Genomic DNA, 12,890 nt, shown 5'->3' on the forward strand with positions numbered 1-12,890 from the left:
AGCCGCTGGTGCGCCGCGGGGAAAAGGGGGGTCGGGCGAAACCGGAGCGGGATCTCGGGGCGCGCGGGCTCTCGAGCCGATGCGTGTCGGAAGCCGCCGCCGCCGCCGCCGTTGTTCTGCCCCGCTCGGTTTTATTAGCTACATATTTGACCGCGTATTTTTATACTTCAGTCTGGGCGCTTATTATGCCGTGTGAAAACGCTGTTTTGGGTTTTTTTTTCCCAAAGACGGATTAAAGCAATTAAATGTAAACAAAAATAAACAGATAAAAAGTAAAGAATAAGCAGAATTAAACTATAAAGTTGATTAAAGACGCCTTGCTCGCGCGTCYGACGACACGAACGACCTCGGCGCCTCCCGAACGGCTGCGCGGAGCAAACCGGCGGCAAATCTGCCTCCCTCCGTGTTTTCGCCGTCCCTTTTTTCCGCCGGAGCCGCGCGTTGGCGGGGCGGCTCTTTCCGGCCAATGGATCGCCGCATGGATTTAATGGAGTCGCGCGTTTCGCCGGTCGTCCCGTACGCCGGCGACTGGAAACTAGAATTAGTCGGAAGGGTTTTTTTTCCCTTGTTGTTTTTTTTATCCTTTTCCCCCAGGCGCTGCCGCGGCTCGTCCGTCCGTCCGTCGGCGCGGAGAGGTGGCCCGGCCGCGGGAAGAAACGCCGCCCGTTTCCCACGCCTCCTGCGTCCTCTTCTTTAACGACTCGCCGAGCCGCCCCGGCTGGTGGCGCGGGTATTTTTAGACAGGCGTCTGCAGGAGCGGTGGTTAGAGTCTTTTTCTGGCTTTTTTTTTTTTTCCCTCAATTATTTCATTTATTTWTTTATTTTTTTTAAGGGACCTCTAGAAGGGAGACGGGTTCACCTGACGGCAAGGTTAACGGGGACGGGGAAGGTTTGGGACGTCGCCGCGACGCCCCCGGGCCGCTCGGGAATGGCGAGGCGATATTTCGAGGCCGGGGAATGAGAGAAAAAAGCCAACAGACAGATGCGGCTTGGAAATGACAGATTGGAGAGTTGTTATCAGGCAGGACAGAGAGACGCCTGACTAGATTAAATTAACACAAGGGGTTTTTTTTCATTTTTTTTCCTTTCTTTTTTTTTTCCCACCCCCTTTATTTTAGGAGAGGGAGTTGGCGCGCCGCAACGAAACCCGGCGGCGGAGGAAAAACTCGCTCGGCGGCCGAACGGCGGCCGCGTCTTTGCGAAGCGGCGGCGAGCGCTTCGTCCCCGGAGCCCTGCGCGAACCGCCGCGGTCATTCCGGGGACGGGTTTGCGGGTTTGCAGCCCTCCCCTGGCATTTAAGGTTTCGCTCATCCCAAACTTCTGCCGGAGGGCTTTCCTTTTTTCCTTCTTTCCCCCCCCCCTCCAGCCACCGCAGGAGTAACAGTTTGCTAAGGATCTCGCTAATAACATATTACCCGCCCCAGAACAGGAGAGGCTACGGCGTAACTGGGAGGCGAGAGGAGCTCCCGGCGATGCCAAAATCCAGCCTGCGCGTGAAATTTGAGGATTTAGGAGCGAAGGGCAGGCGATGACCTCGCGGCTCGACGGGAGCCGCTTTGCCCGCGATCCCGTCGCCGCTCCCGTCGACACCCGGCGGCGCAGGACGCAGCAACGCGCTCCCTGAGCCGGCTTATTTTCGGCACGTTTTTGACGACGGGGACCGAACGCCGGTGAGATTTTCCGCAGCTCCGGAAAACCTTTGCTCCTCCGCAGCGCGGGATGGCGGCGGGGGGGAGCGAAGCGGCCCCGAACCGCGCTGCCAGACCCATCCTCCGGGTTTTTGGGCTCGGTCTGTCCCGCCGAGCTCGCCGCGTCCCGCCCTGGGCGGCTGCCGGCGCTCCATCGCGGCGGCGGCGTAGGAGGGACTTGGGAACCACCGCTGCTCGGCCCCGCTCTCCTAGTCCCTGGTTGCRTTCCAGAGTGGGACGGAGACAAGGACATTAGGCAGAGCTGTAACATTTGGGGGCCCTCTGCAACCCCGGGGCGTCGTTTTAACCCGGTCCTGGGGGGCTGCGAGTCCTGGCAGGGGGGATAAACCCTCCTGCCTGCCGTGAGCAGCACCTGGGAAGCATCTTCTAGAGCCAAACGTGTCGCCTTGCACAGCGGCTTCAAAGAAAAATACCTCTAATCCGTGAGCRAAGCCAGAGCAGGACCAGGGGCAATTCCAAAAAACTCCCCGGACCGACCTCACTAATGACTTTGTTTCTCATTTTGGTGACACCACCGAAAAAAAGTTGCAAAAGTGATTGAGAGACCCATTTTCTGTGAGACCTTGACGTATTTCCACGCTGGGAAGAGGCGAGGACAAGCCTCAGAGACAGGTTATTTCCTTTCTCCCTTGCCCTCACCCGTTTGGAGAAGGGGTCGCCTGTACCTTGCAGCAGTGTAAAGCAATACTTCCTCCAAAACGATAAAACACTCCTTATCCGGGCCCTGCTCCGAGCATCTGCTCCTTGGCAATGCGCTTAAATACCCGCCTGAGTCCCCTTCCTCCCCTCTTACAGCGTCCGCCCCTATCCGCACCGAAACGGGGTGCCCCAGGGCAGGAAAAGCTCCAGAGATGGGAGCGGCACAAGCGGAGCGCTGCCGGGAAGCCGACGAGATATTCCCGGCTGTATCGCGGGCTAAAAATATTYGCTGGTCCCTTCTGCTGGCAGGTGGTTCGCGCGCGCGGCAGCTCAGCGCCGTGCCGCTTTTCCCTGTTCTCCCGCGAGGAGCGGGCGCGTTGTCATTATTTCTCCGAAGCGCCCCGAGAGGATGCTCCGTCCTGCGTTTCGGATGCAAAATGTGCCTCGGAATTCAATAGTTGCTATAGCGCCTTAATTACACGTTTTATGGAGTACTTAGTCACGGTGGCTGGAGCTCTTATTGCTGGGTTTGGACTCCTTCTGCCGCTTTATTTTRAAGACCTTTCTATTATACACCACCTTTGTGCGTTAAAATTAGTTCGTTTCCGCATTTGTCTCTCTCCAAAGGTAGCCCGAATCTGTGGTTTGGCTGGAGCGTAGATCCCCGGATCGGAGGGAGGAAGGAGGAGGTTGCAGCCTGGTGCACAGGCCGTCGGAGTCGCGGGGCTCTGGCCATGGGCGCTCCGAGGTGTCCGTCAAGGTCAGCAAAAACGACGTCAGAAGAATATTTCCCCGGATCCAGGAGTTCTTCAACGCAAATCCTGGCAGCGTTGCTCTCTACGGTTTGGGAAATACTCAGCCCTCTGCTCAGGTTGTCCACGGTGCCACCGCCTTGCCGGGCCATATGGAAGGTAGACTCCTTGCGTGCTGTCCCTCGGAAATGACGCAGCCCACCGGTCCATGGGACACATCTCGGGCGAGGACAAATCTCCCTCCCGAGATCTCCTGATCTTCTTTGGCCAACTCTGGAAGACGCTCGGCTGCGGGGAAGCCAGCTGAAGCCAGGTAAGACGCCTCCCTAGCTCAGCATTGCTCCCTTGGACAGCCCAGGCGCTGCCGTAGACCTGAGCTTGGCCTCTCCCCTATTAACCTCTCTCCGTGCTTGGGCTTCCCCATCTGGAGAATGGAGCTAGCTACTTAATTGCCTACTTTGTAAGGAGTCAGGCACGATAATTAGCTARTGTTTGGGTAATGCTTCATAGGATAGGAGCGCTAAGTAGTGTTGCTGTCAGCAGCACAGTGGGGAATGAAGGGCTCAATCTTGTTTTTAAAGCGGGAATGTCACGGTCTCCCCTAAGTTCATTGTTCCCGTTGACTGCTCTGCTGACAGCAGAGGACTTGTGTTAAGTGTTTAGAAGAAGAGGATGCCAAGGGGAGCGGAGAGCTGTTTACGATCCAAGAGCGGAGCTGTGAGAATAACCGGATGGGCTTTGGCAAAAGCAAGCTGAGAACGAAGACGAGGGCAGGGAACACGCCTAGCACTGCACCGAAAGGGCCTATCTCCGTCATCGTGAAATAAATATTAAACAGCAGCCAACTCCGAACCACGGAAGTGCATCAGGGAAGGTTTGCTCGCGTTGCATTTATTGCATGCGCGCAGCACAGCAGGAACCGGGACGTGGAGACCCATCCAACCCTCCCTGGGCAGCCAAGTAGTCTTGACCTAAAAGAAGTTTCATGTCTTTTATTTTTTATTATTCTGCAAATTATGTTATGGATGACCTCTGCAGCCTTCTCATGTCCACTGATTGTAACTGATGGGATTTCAGTCGTGTATCCTTAAACATCTGAGAGACGCTTGGGTTAATAGTCTGCCTTTCAGAGCGGTGCGTTAGCTCTCTTGTGCTCCTGTCCGCTTAATTTAGAGCGAGTGGTGCAATTAAGAAAAAAATCTTGGGCTTACGCTCTCGATGCTTTCAAATGACCAGCAAATTTGTTCAGCGCCAGCTTGTTTTCACCATCGCTGGAACAACCCTTCTTGTGACTCACTGCTAATTACGCTCCGGGTTCGCAAACAAATGCTTTTAACCTCTTCTTGTCATATCGGAAAATGAGTCAACTGTCAGCGCCGTCCCGGGGCGCTGCGGGGAGCGCTGCTGCGACCCGCTCTTCCACCTCCGCGGATGCGGCTCGCGAGCTCGCGCCGGGCGGCACCCCGGCCGTGCGAAGAGAGCGCGTTTTTCCCTGTGCCTCTTTTCCAAACGAACTGAGATTTCTCACGCCGTTTCGTTTCCTGTCTGGGAGACAGTCTCCCGCTTTGCTCTGTGCGGAAGATGACTTTTCCAGCCGGGTTGCTGGGCTCTCCCCCTTGCCAGCTGAGCGTCCTGCCGCAGGCCACGGGGAGATGATGCCGGCCGTTTTCCTTCTTCCCCGGCGGTGGTTGGCCGGCTGCAGACTGTCTTGCTCCGGATCGCCGCGGAGCAGGGAGGAGAAAAAACACTGGGAGTCTGGGAATGACGCCTCTACCACTTGCATTTCCCCATCTCTGCCAAGCCGTCCATAAGGGATGTCTGGCCGCTGGAGGAAGGAGAGCATCCTTTCGTCATCAGGAACACAAGGCTGCGGTGCCGCCCGGCATTCCCGGGGAGCGGAAGCGTGCCAAGCCCGCGGCCCCATCCCAGCGCTCCCCTGGGGACAGCATCGTCTCCGTCTCCGACGTCGCAGCAAGCTTGTTTTATGTTCTAGAAAATCGCTTCCTGTTTTGGCTATTTCTGTTTCTGTATTAAGTAGATGGAAATACTGGCAGCGGCGCTGGGAAGGGCAGGGCTGGGGGCAGGATATACCTATTTATCGAGAAGGCCTCCGATCCATGGCTAGATGCTCCACTTGAGACCCTCTTCAGCTCTCAGGCTCAAGTGGAAGATAAGTGGAGCCCACTGCGCCCGTGAAGAGGGCCGCGTTTTCCCGAGGGCAAAGGGAAAAATAATATTATTTCCCCATGTGAAGGAGCATCTTCTCTCAGGGCAGGAGGCTCAGGGGGTCTGAAGTCACGTAGGCAGCGAGTCTCCGATATTTCACCCCAGGGSCTGCCCCAACGCTATGGGGCAGCGGCTGGTGGTGGGGACAACCCACGGGCCAGGACATCACGGCCGGTCCTCTGCAACGGGAGCTGCCACCGGGGCAAGGAGGTTTCTTCCAGGGTAGGAAGGGTGGTTTGGGGGGGTTGTATGAGGAGATGGAGAGGGGGCTGCGGATGCTGCTAGAGCACAAGGTCTGCCGGGTCCCCGAAGCCCAACGCAGAGGCTGAAATTGCGGGACGGCCGCTTTTTCCCGCGGGTCCAGGAGTTTGCGGTTCGTTACAGAAAAACGCTTCTGTTCCCTCGGGAGGCAGGAGAGTCGCGTGTCCGGTAGGAGGCTTCACTTCTCCCCATGCTCGGCTTCTCCCGCTCCGTAGGAAGGCTGTTTCCCGGGAACCACAGATGGGCATGGACGGCTGCCTGAGCCGGTTCAGACGCTGCTGATCTCCGCGGCTGCGTGATTTTGCAATCTGCTTCCTGGAAAGAGCAGCGAGGCAAAGGCACTGGGATTGCTGGAGGCTCSTGCTTACGGACAGTTATCCGTGTGGTCTTGGCCGCTGGATGTCGAGGTCTGCAGGCTGCGCGAGTGCCACCCGCGCCGCTTTCCTGACCCGCTCCCGCACACCACGGCTGTGCCGTGACCCGGCACTGGGCTGCTCTCGGCTGCAGGTCCCAGAGCTGCCTGAGAAGTTGGTCCCACCATCGAGCTGCTGGCGAGCAGCAATGAGCTCTTGGCCCAAGGGTCTTACGAGGAGTCAAGCGAAAGCCCAACAAGACGCTCTCTAGCCATTCGCGCCTGTACCCTGTCTCCTCTGGACTTTTGGCTCTTCCATCAAGGCCAGGGTGCCGATGTCTCTTAAGATGAATCCAGCCCCACCAGTGCCTGGAGCCATAAGCACTCAGTATTTATATTTGGAAAGGTCTCCAGCATCACCTGGAAAAAGCCCAGTCCAGAGAGCATCAACCCAGCATGCACTGGAAAAAGGCGAGTTTCCTTTCCCAAAACAAGCATCCCAACTCCATCCAGCACGGATGCCGCCCTGGCTCTTGCCAAGCTCGTTGCAGGACCCTGACCCTGCAGGGTTCTCCCTTGCTGGTTTAGGCTGGGACACAAGGCAACATCCGAGGTCAGAGCAGAGCAGGGAGTCTTGCCTGCTCCGTGGGCATGCTGCATTGCCACAAGCCAAGGAGACCCCAGTGTGTCCCAGTCYGGGGTGTAAACCAAGCGCCCCGAAAGACAGCTAATCCTTCTCCCATCCGGATGCCTAACAAGGGCCTTCACTTCCCACAGACACCGTCCGTTACCTGCTGATGTGTTTGCTCCTGTCCCGAGGCACACGCAAGAAATTCAAGGTCCTTTATCGCCCTGGGAAGAGAAGGTGTTTGCTTTACATAAGCCTCAGGGTAAGAGCCTTTGCGCAGGCACTTTGCTCCCGGGATTTGCCCTGCCGCTGCCTAAGGCTGGCTGTGCCCTTCTGCAAGGTGAGGCTGAGCCCGCGGAGCCCTCCGGCTCCCCGTCGCCTTCCCCACGGTCCCTATTTCTGCCCTTTGCGGAGAACCTGGTGTTGCCAAAGGTGGGGAGTCGCACCGGCTCCGTGTAAAGCTGGCAGGATCCCGAGGGCGTGCTGCGACCTCACCAAATCCTCCCCTACGCTCCAGGCCCAAAGCTCCGGCGTTGCTCGTTGTTCCTGTCTCCTGTGTCCTCGGACTGTGCAATGCCTGCTGCCCCTGCATGTCCAGGAGCCCTCAAACCCGTCCCAGGAGGCAGAGCAGCCCTGCCTCCACCGGCGCAGGGCAGCGGCAGCCAGCGCGGCTCCCCCTGGGAATGCAAAGCTCTGAGGATAAAAATAACTCATTCTGGAAATGGAAAAGGGCAAAGCAAGAGGAGAAGAAAGCACGAGTCATGCCAGGTTTGCACGGCAAGAGGAAAGGTGGGGGAGCAGCGGCAGCAGCAAAGCGCCGAGCGCAGGGGCAACCGCTGCAGAACGGCTCCCGCCTCCGTCGCTGCAGACGCCGCCACCAAGAGCAGGTTCCTCCTCCGAAGCGAGCTGCATTGCCGATGTCCAGCCCGGACGCGAGCCCCGYGGGCAAACGGAGAAAGCGGCTGCATGACGTTGGCGATGGAGACCAGGAGGTGCCAAACCTGCCYGCGGTGACGCTTGGGGTGTCTCGTGTCCAGAGAGCGGTGGTGAGTGACTCAGGCCACCCACAGCTCCTGACCTCTTGGACCTGGGTTGCCAGCAAGGAGAGGTCGTCACGTCTCCCTGAGTAGACATCTAGAGCACACAACCAAATGCGAAACCAGCTAGTGACTAAAAAGATGGTAATTCCAAGAAAACCGTTCTGTATCTTAGGCAAGGACAGCACGTACTCCAGATTGCTGAGAGAGGAGAAGCAGCAGCAGCGRTGACCTTTTTTAAGCGATGGAAAACCAGGGAGATAGCAGGGTCCTTGGGAAAGAGGTTAGGAAATGGAAAGAAAAGCAATCTTGGGAATTTCTACCTGGCAATTCTGACTCTGTTTCCAAATAAAGCAAGGGGAAAGGCAGGGCCCAACATAAATCTCTGACCATCTAAAAGATAGTGGAGTAATGAATGTTAAGCCATGGGGTTATGAAGGACAGCTAGACAGATAGGGTTTTCTATCAGTCTACAAAATGGTGGGAACGCGGTGAAGGCGATATATCAACTCATTCACGAAGAATTTGATCTCGTGTCTTACAAAGCCTCTTTTTAAAAATTATTTTCTCTTGGCCTGGATCCGAACTTCRTCACGCAGGCCAAACATTGCAATTAGAAGGTCCTCTCAGATGACCAGGCAGTATCTTGACTGATCTCAGATAAAGCTTAAGCATGTCTATTAATGCCTCCGTCCCTCTGTTGGAGCAGTTGCTCCGCAGACRTGAAACCCCTGCGTTCATCTGCCTCCTCTAACCTCAGCGCAGATAAGACTCGGCAAAACAACGCATCCTCCGGGATGGAGGCGGGGAAGTGAGAAAGCCAGCAAATGAGTCATCCGAGCCTTACGGGCAAGACTTGCCTGGGATCTGCTCGGCGCAGGAAGGGAGCAGCCGTGCACGGGGCTCACGGGAAGCCAATGCTGCTCCTGCGGGTCCCCCGTAGCCTGCCCAAGGACCCCGTGGAAAATATCGGTGGTCCTCAAGACCTTCTGGAAAGGCGGGTTGGCGCTCCCCAACTCATCCTTGGCTCCCTCTCTTGTCCTGCAGGGCATCAAGCCCAGGAGCTCTCTCTGCTGGCTTCCCATGAGATCTTCCGCGAGCACGTGGCCGCGGGCTGTGATCAAAATCCCGAGGGATGGAAACGTAGGCCACGAGGCAAGAGAAACCGGCCTTCCGACTGTGCRTGGCAAGAATGCCCCCTCATTAAGGCGCCAAGACGCGATCCATCGAGGCCGCCTCTTACAGCATGCCGAAGACCTGATTACGGTCATTTTCCTCCCCGCTTCCCCTGCATGCCTGGGAAAGGGACACAGTAATTAGGGTTTGAATCTCATTATAGCTCCGAAAGTGCCTGGCTTTCTGAGAATCCAATTATCACAAATGCTACGTAACGCCAGGCAGGGCACGGCTTGTTTTTTGGTGTTTGGAATTATTTTTGTTCAACGTACAAATACAGCGTGAAATCACATTTTCCAGAGGATGCTGAAAAATCCGAAGAGGGCAGAGTTACGAAAAGAAGCCAAGGGCCGGGGAAACCGCCGTGGAGAGGGAGGGAGAGGCCGCGAGGTCCCCACCTGGTCCGCTCGCCGAAAGAAGGAAGGGGGGGACGTACGGACGCTGCGGAAAGAGGGACGGAGCAGGGGTGGCCGGGCAGCAGGGCGATGCGAGCCGCCGGTTCGGCTCCTGGCTCGCCGCGGGACCGGGGACAGGGCGCTTCCCCGCTCCGTGCCTCAGTTTTCCCAGCTGCAAGCAATATCCTAATTCGCCGGGGTGCTGAAAGCCTCCGGCAGCGTGAGCGAGGAGCTCTGCCAACCTGGGGTAAAAGGTGCTAGTTAAGTGCAAAATACGCTTCTGCTTTTTGTGGCACAGTGTGTCTGCCATACATTGCACTTATGTAACATTACTTAGCACTTAGTCGGCACTTCACATCTTTAACTAATTATGCACAACCGAGCCATTTACCAGCATGAGCAAAAAAGCATCCAGTAATGACTGATCCTGAAGCTCTGGACTGATTTCCAGGCTCCTCCATGAGTGAGACTCGCGAAAGATGTGAAACAAGTAAGAAAGGCCAAACAAACAAATGCGTTAAAAGAGGAAAAAAATCAAATCGCGTGGCTGTAGCAAAGGGCTTGCAGGATAAAATAGCGCCCTGAATTTTATCCTGGGAGCAACCAGCGAGAAAGTTGGACTGCGGCGTCTCCGAAGCACACTTAAAATTCACCTCCTCCTCCTCCTTTTTGCAATTAAACGCATATTCTTATGCACCTCGACTTTTAAAATAAATAAAGACAATTTGTAGCGCTAGCAATTAAAAGCGCCGCTGTTTACATTTTAATTAGCTCTTTCAATGCAGCTAGCTCAGCTTCTTTCAATCAGAATGGGATGTATTTAGAAATGAGGCAGCTTTAAATGTTCCTGGGTTTTCTGTAAACAGTAGCCTTGCTCTGTTGTCAGGTTCTCAGGGTAGAGAGAGCAGAGAGGCAATCTGCTGGATGGAAAACTCTGCACAGCTTTTCTTCCCGGTGGCGATTCTCTGTGGGAGTGCAGGAAAGGAAGTTTATTTTGGAAGTGAGAAAAATAAAACGAGGTTTTGTTCCAGGAGAACACAAAGATAAGTAGCATCTGTGCAGCTGGAAGCGCTGTATATGACTGCGGAGACCGTATTTCCAGCCACAAAATGCCAGGTACGCTTTCCCATCCTGGTAGGACTACAGAAGTGATACCAAACCGGTGACTAAAGCGCGTTTTCCACCCACCTTTGGCTTGTGCTCAGAGCGCCATAAATCGTATTTCGGCTTAGTGCCATCTGTAGGCCTTGACTCTGCGGAGCGGGAGCCCACGGAAAATTCACCGCGGATTTCGGTACGAGTAATAGCGTTGTCGTAGCCTTGAGAACACAGGCTGGGTACATTGGGCCCTGGGCTTTTACACGGCAAAAGCTGTTTCATCCGAGTCTCTTGGGATGGTTCGGTACGTGCCGGCAGTGGATGGTGCCCTGCACGGCCGGCTCTCCGATGCAAACCTCCTGGCGAAGGGGCAAAACACCACCAGGCCAGGTTTGGGTGCTAACCAAGGACTTCCAAATAAACAGTAACCGCGAACGTGCCGATAAATCACACTCAGGAGACGCAGGTTCAGAAAACCAGGGCTTAATAGCCCCGTGGCAGGGTTTTAGCGCTGCTAAGTAATATTCTCCTTTCCGTGCCCTCATTTGTGATTCCCGGATAAACTCGGTGGCAGCGGGGAAAATACCTTCAGAGGCGGCATGAGGACTTACCTCTTCTTTTTGGAAAGGTCTTCCCAAATAACTCCGTTTTCTCTTTCCCTGTGCTTTCCGCATGCTTTTTCCAGGATGCTGGGGGATGGCRAAAGTTCGGAGAAGTCCCAAGAGCTCTCTCCAGCTTGGGGCAAAAAAGCATTTGTCTTGTCTCTGCCTCGGTTTCCCTCTGTTTAAACCATGAACAACAGAGCTGCCCGGCATGGGGTGATGCAGGGAAAAGGCCCTCTAAGGACCAGCTATTGTTATCACGGAGTTGGGAGAGAAAAGGCAAATTGCTGCGATTTGGAAGAGAATAGAGCAGCCGGGGGCGGTGGTTGAGTTTGAGCGGAAAAAACGTGAGGACAGGCAAATTGATGAGGACTTTGGGGGTATTTCCATGTGAAATGATTCGCTTGTTCGGGCTGTGAGATCCTGTCTGGGGGGATGGCTGGCGTCTCCTCCCGGGAAGGACCTGCCTCTCTTCCTTGCAAAACTGCGGCCGGGGAGGGAGAGCGCAACGCCAGGCATCTCCCCACCAGCCCCGCGATCCCCTCAGCCTATGACCTTCCCTCGCTGCTCACTCTCCCGTACCTACGTACCCACCTGGTGAGCAGATAAAGCAGTAAGACCTTCAAGGGCTTTGCGTTGGGCAACGGTGTGTTCTCGCCGTGCACCAGGATCGTTTGGGCACAGGCTGTCAAAATCGCACCCAATTTACGAGCTGCTCTCAGAGAAATCCATTCACAGCCCCGTGCCGGGGAAAAGCGGAAAAGCCTAAAAGCTAAAGTACACGCAGGCTGTCCGCACGCTTGCAGACTGACATCACCCGTCTTGTTTGCCCGGCGAAGCGATGACAGTTGAGCCTGTGATTTATTGATTGTTCCCCCCCGTAGGGCAGAAATCCGATCCTAAATCGTTGCGGGTTCCGGATTTAGTCACAGACGGCGCGTATGAAGGCAGAGTGGGATGGCTTTCCCGGTGTCCCTGCTTTCCTTGCAAGGGGRGTGGGCTGCATGCGTAAGAGAGGACCCCCAAAACGCATCAGCACTTGAAAGGCTCCTCCTTTCCCCCTTCCAGCAAYGTCCACCTGGGTGGTGAGTACAGAAATATAGGTGCAACGTGTATCCCCCGCAACCAGGCCAACGCAGGGAACATCTGCCCCAGAGCCAGGAGCCCCCCTCCTATTTTAGGGAACGGCCCTCCCAAGYGTCTCCTGTCGGGGCATGGAGCTCCGGGCAGCCCAAGGTGACGAAGCTGTGAGAAAGGGCCGGTTCCTCTGGGTCGTGCAGCAGGGTCTGGAGGCAGCACGGCAAGCGCAGGCAGAATCCGAGCTGTCCCAGTCCGTTACGGTTGCGTCACCTGAGGTGAGCTGCCAGTTCTTTGGAGCCAGCGGATAACAGGACGGTTCGAAAGGGAGCCCGTGGCCAGTCTGCAACCACCCGTTGCAGCACCAGCAGTAGACAGCTCACGCTGTCAGGCCAAAGGACCACCCCAGCCTCCGAAAAACCACGGGGTCYTGCTCTCTGGCTGTTTGGAGACTACACTAAGATTTTATAATCTTCCAGCCCATTCTCTGCCTCCTCTCCACTTCTCTCTAGCTCAGCTCCCCATCCCGGTGCAAGAGGAGCCACACAGACTCATGGGATGAGCTGTGCTTCAGAAGACCCACCTGAATCTTCTTCTTACAGACTGGGAATGGCTGGGAAATCTTGGACACGCAGGCCCTGAGTGGAGTTCAGCAAAACCATGGAGAGGATTGCGTAAGGCTTGAATGCAAAAAAGGAAGATTTTTTTTTTTTTTAAATCACTGCTTGAAGATATGGCAAGAAGAGCATGTAAAAGCCAGTAGTGAGGGAGAAGCCTGGAAAATCCCAAGCAAGGCTCTACTCGTGGCTGGAGGCCAGAAGATTGTCCAACGTAAAAGCTGGCCAATGCTGAATCTCAAGACGTTCCTCAGGGATGGGGAGTCATGGACAGATGTGCACTCTGGGATCCAGCTGTGCCACTGGACATGCTCCCCTCTC

At 55.5% G+C, this 12,890-nt stretch overlaps 1 long non-coding RNA gene across 7 annotated transcripts; it reads left to right on the plus strand.

Moving 5' to 3' along the window:
• The first annotated feature begins 623 nt into the window (after window positions 1-623).
• On the plus strand, window positions 624-11,714 carry LOC112978112. 7 transcript variants are annotated; one of them, XR_003257749.1, is made up of 5 exons: window positions 624-762; window positions 1,119-1,670; window positions 2,976-3,413; window positions 5,803-7,613; window positions 8,652-11,714. It is a non-coding gene; the product is annotated as an uncharacterized LOC112978112 (long non-coding RNA). The 7 variants fall into 7 exon arrangements; XR_003257748.1 differs by having other exon boundaries at window positions 2,976-3,108; window positions 3,220-3,413; window positions 5,803-11,712; XR_003257745.1 differs by having other exon boundaries at window positions 1,119-1,300; window positions 1,425-1,670; window positions 5,803-11,712.
• The last annotated feature ends 1,176 nt before the right edge of the window (window positions 11,715-12,890 follow it).

Source organism: Apteryx rowi, unplaced genomic scaffold (genome assembly GCF_003343035.1).
Source record: "Apteryx rowi isolate R43461 unplaced genomic scaffold, aptRow1 scaffold_9, whole genome shotgun sequence".
NCBI classification, from domain to species: domain Eukaryota; kingdom Metazoa; phylum Chordata; class Aves; order Apterygiformes; family Apterygidae; genus Apteryx; species Apteryx rowi.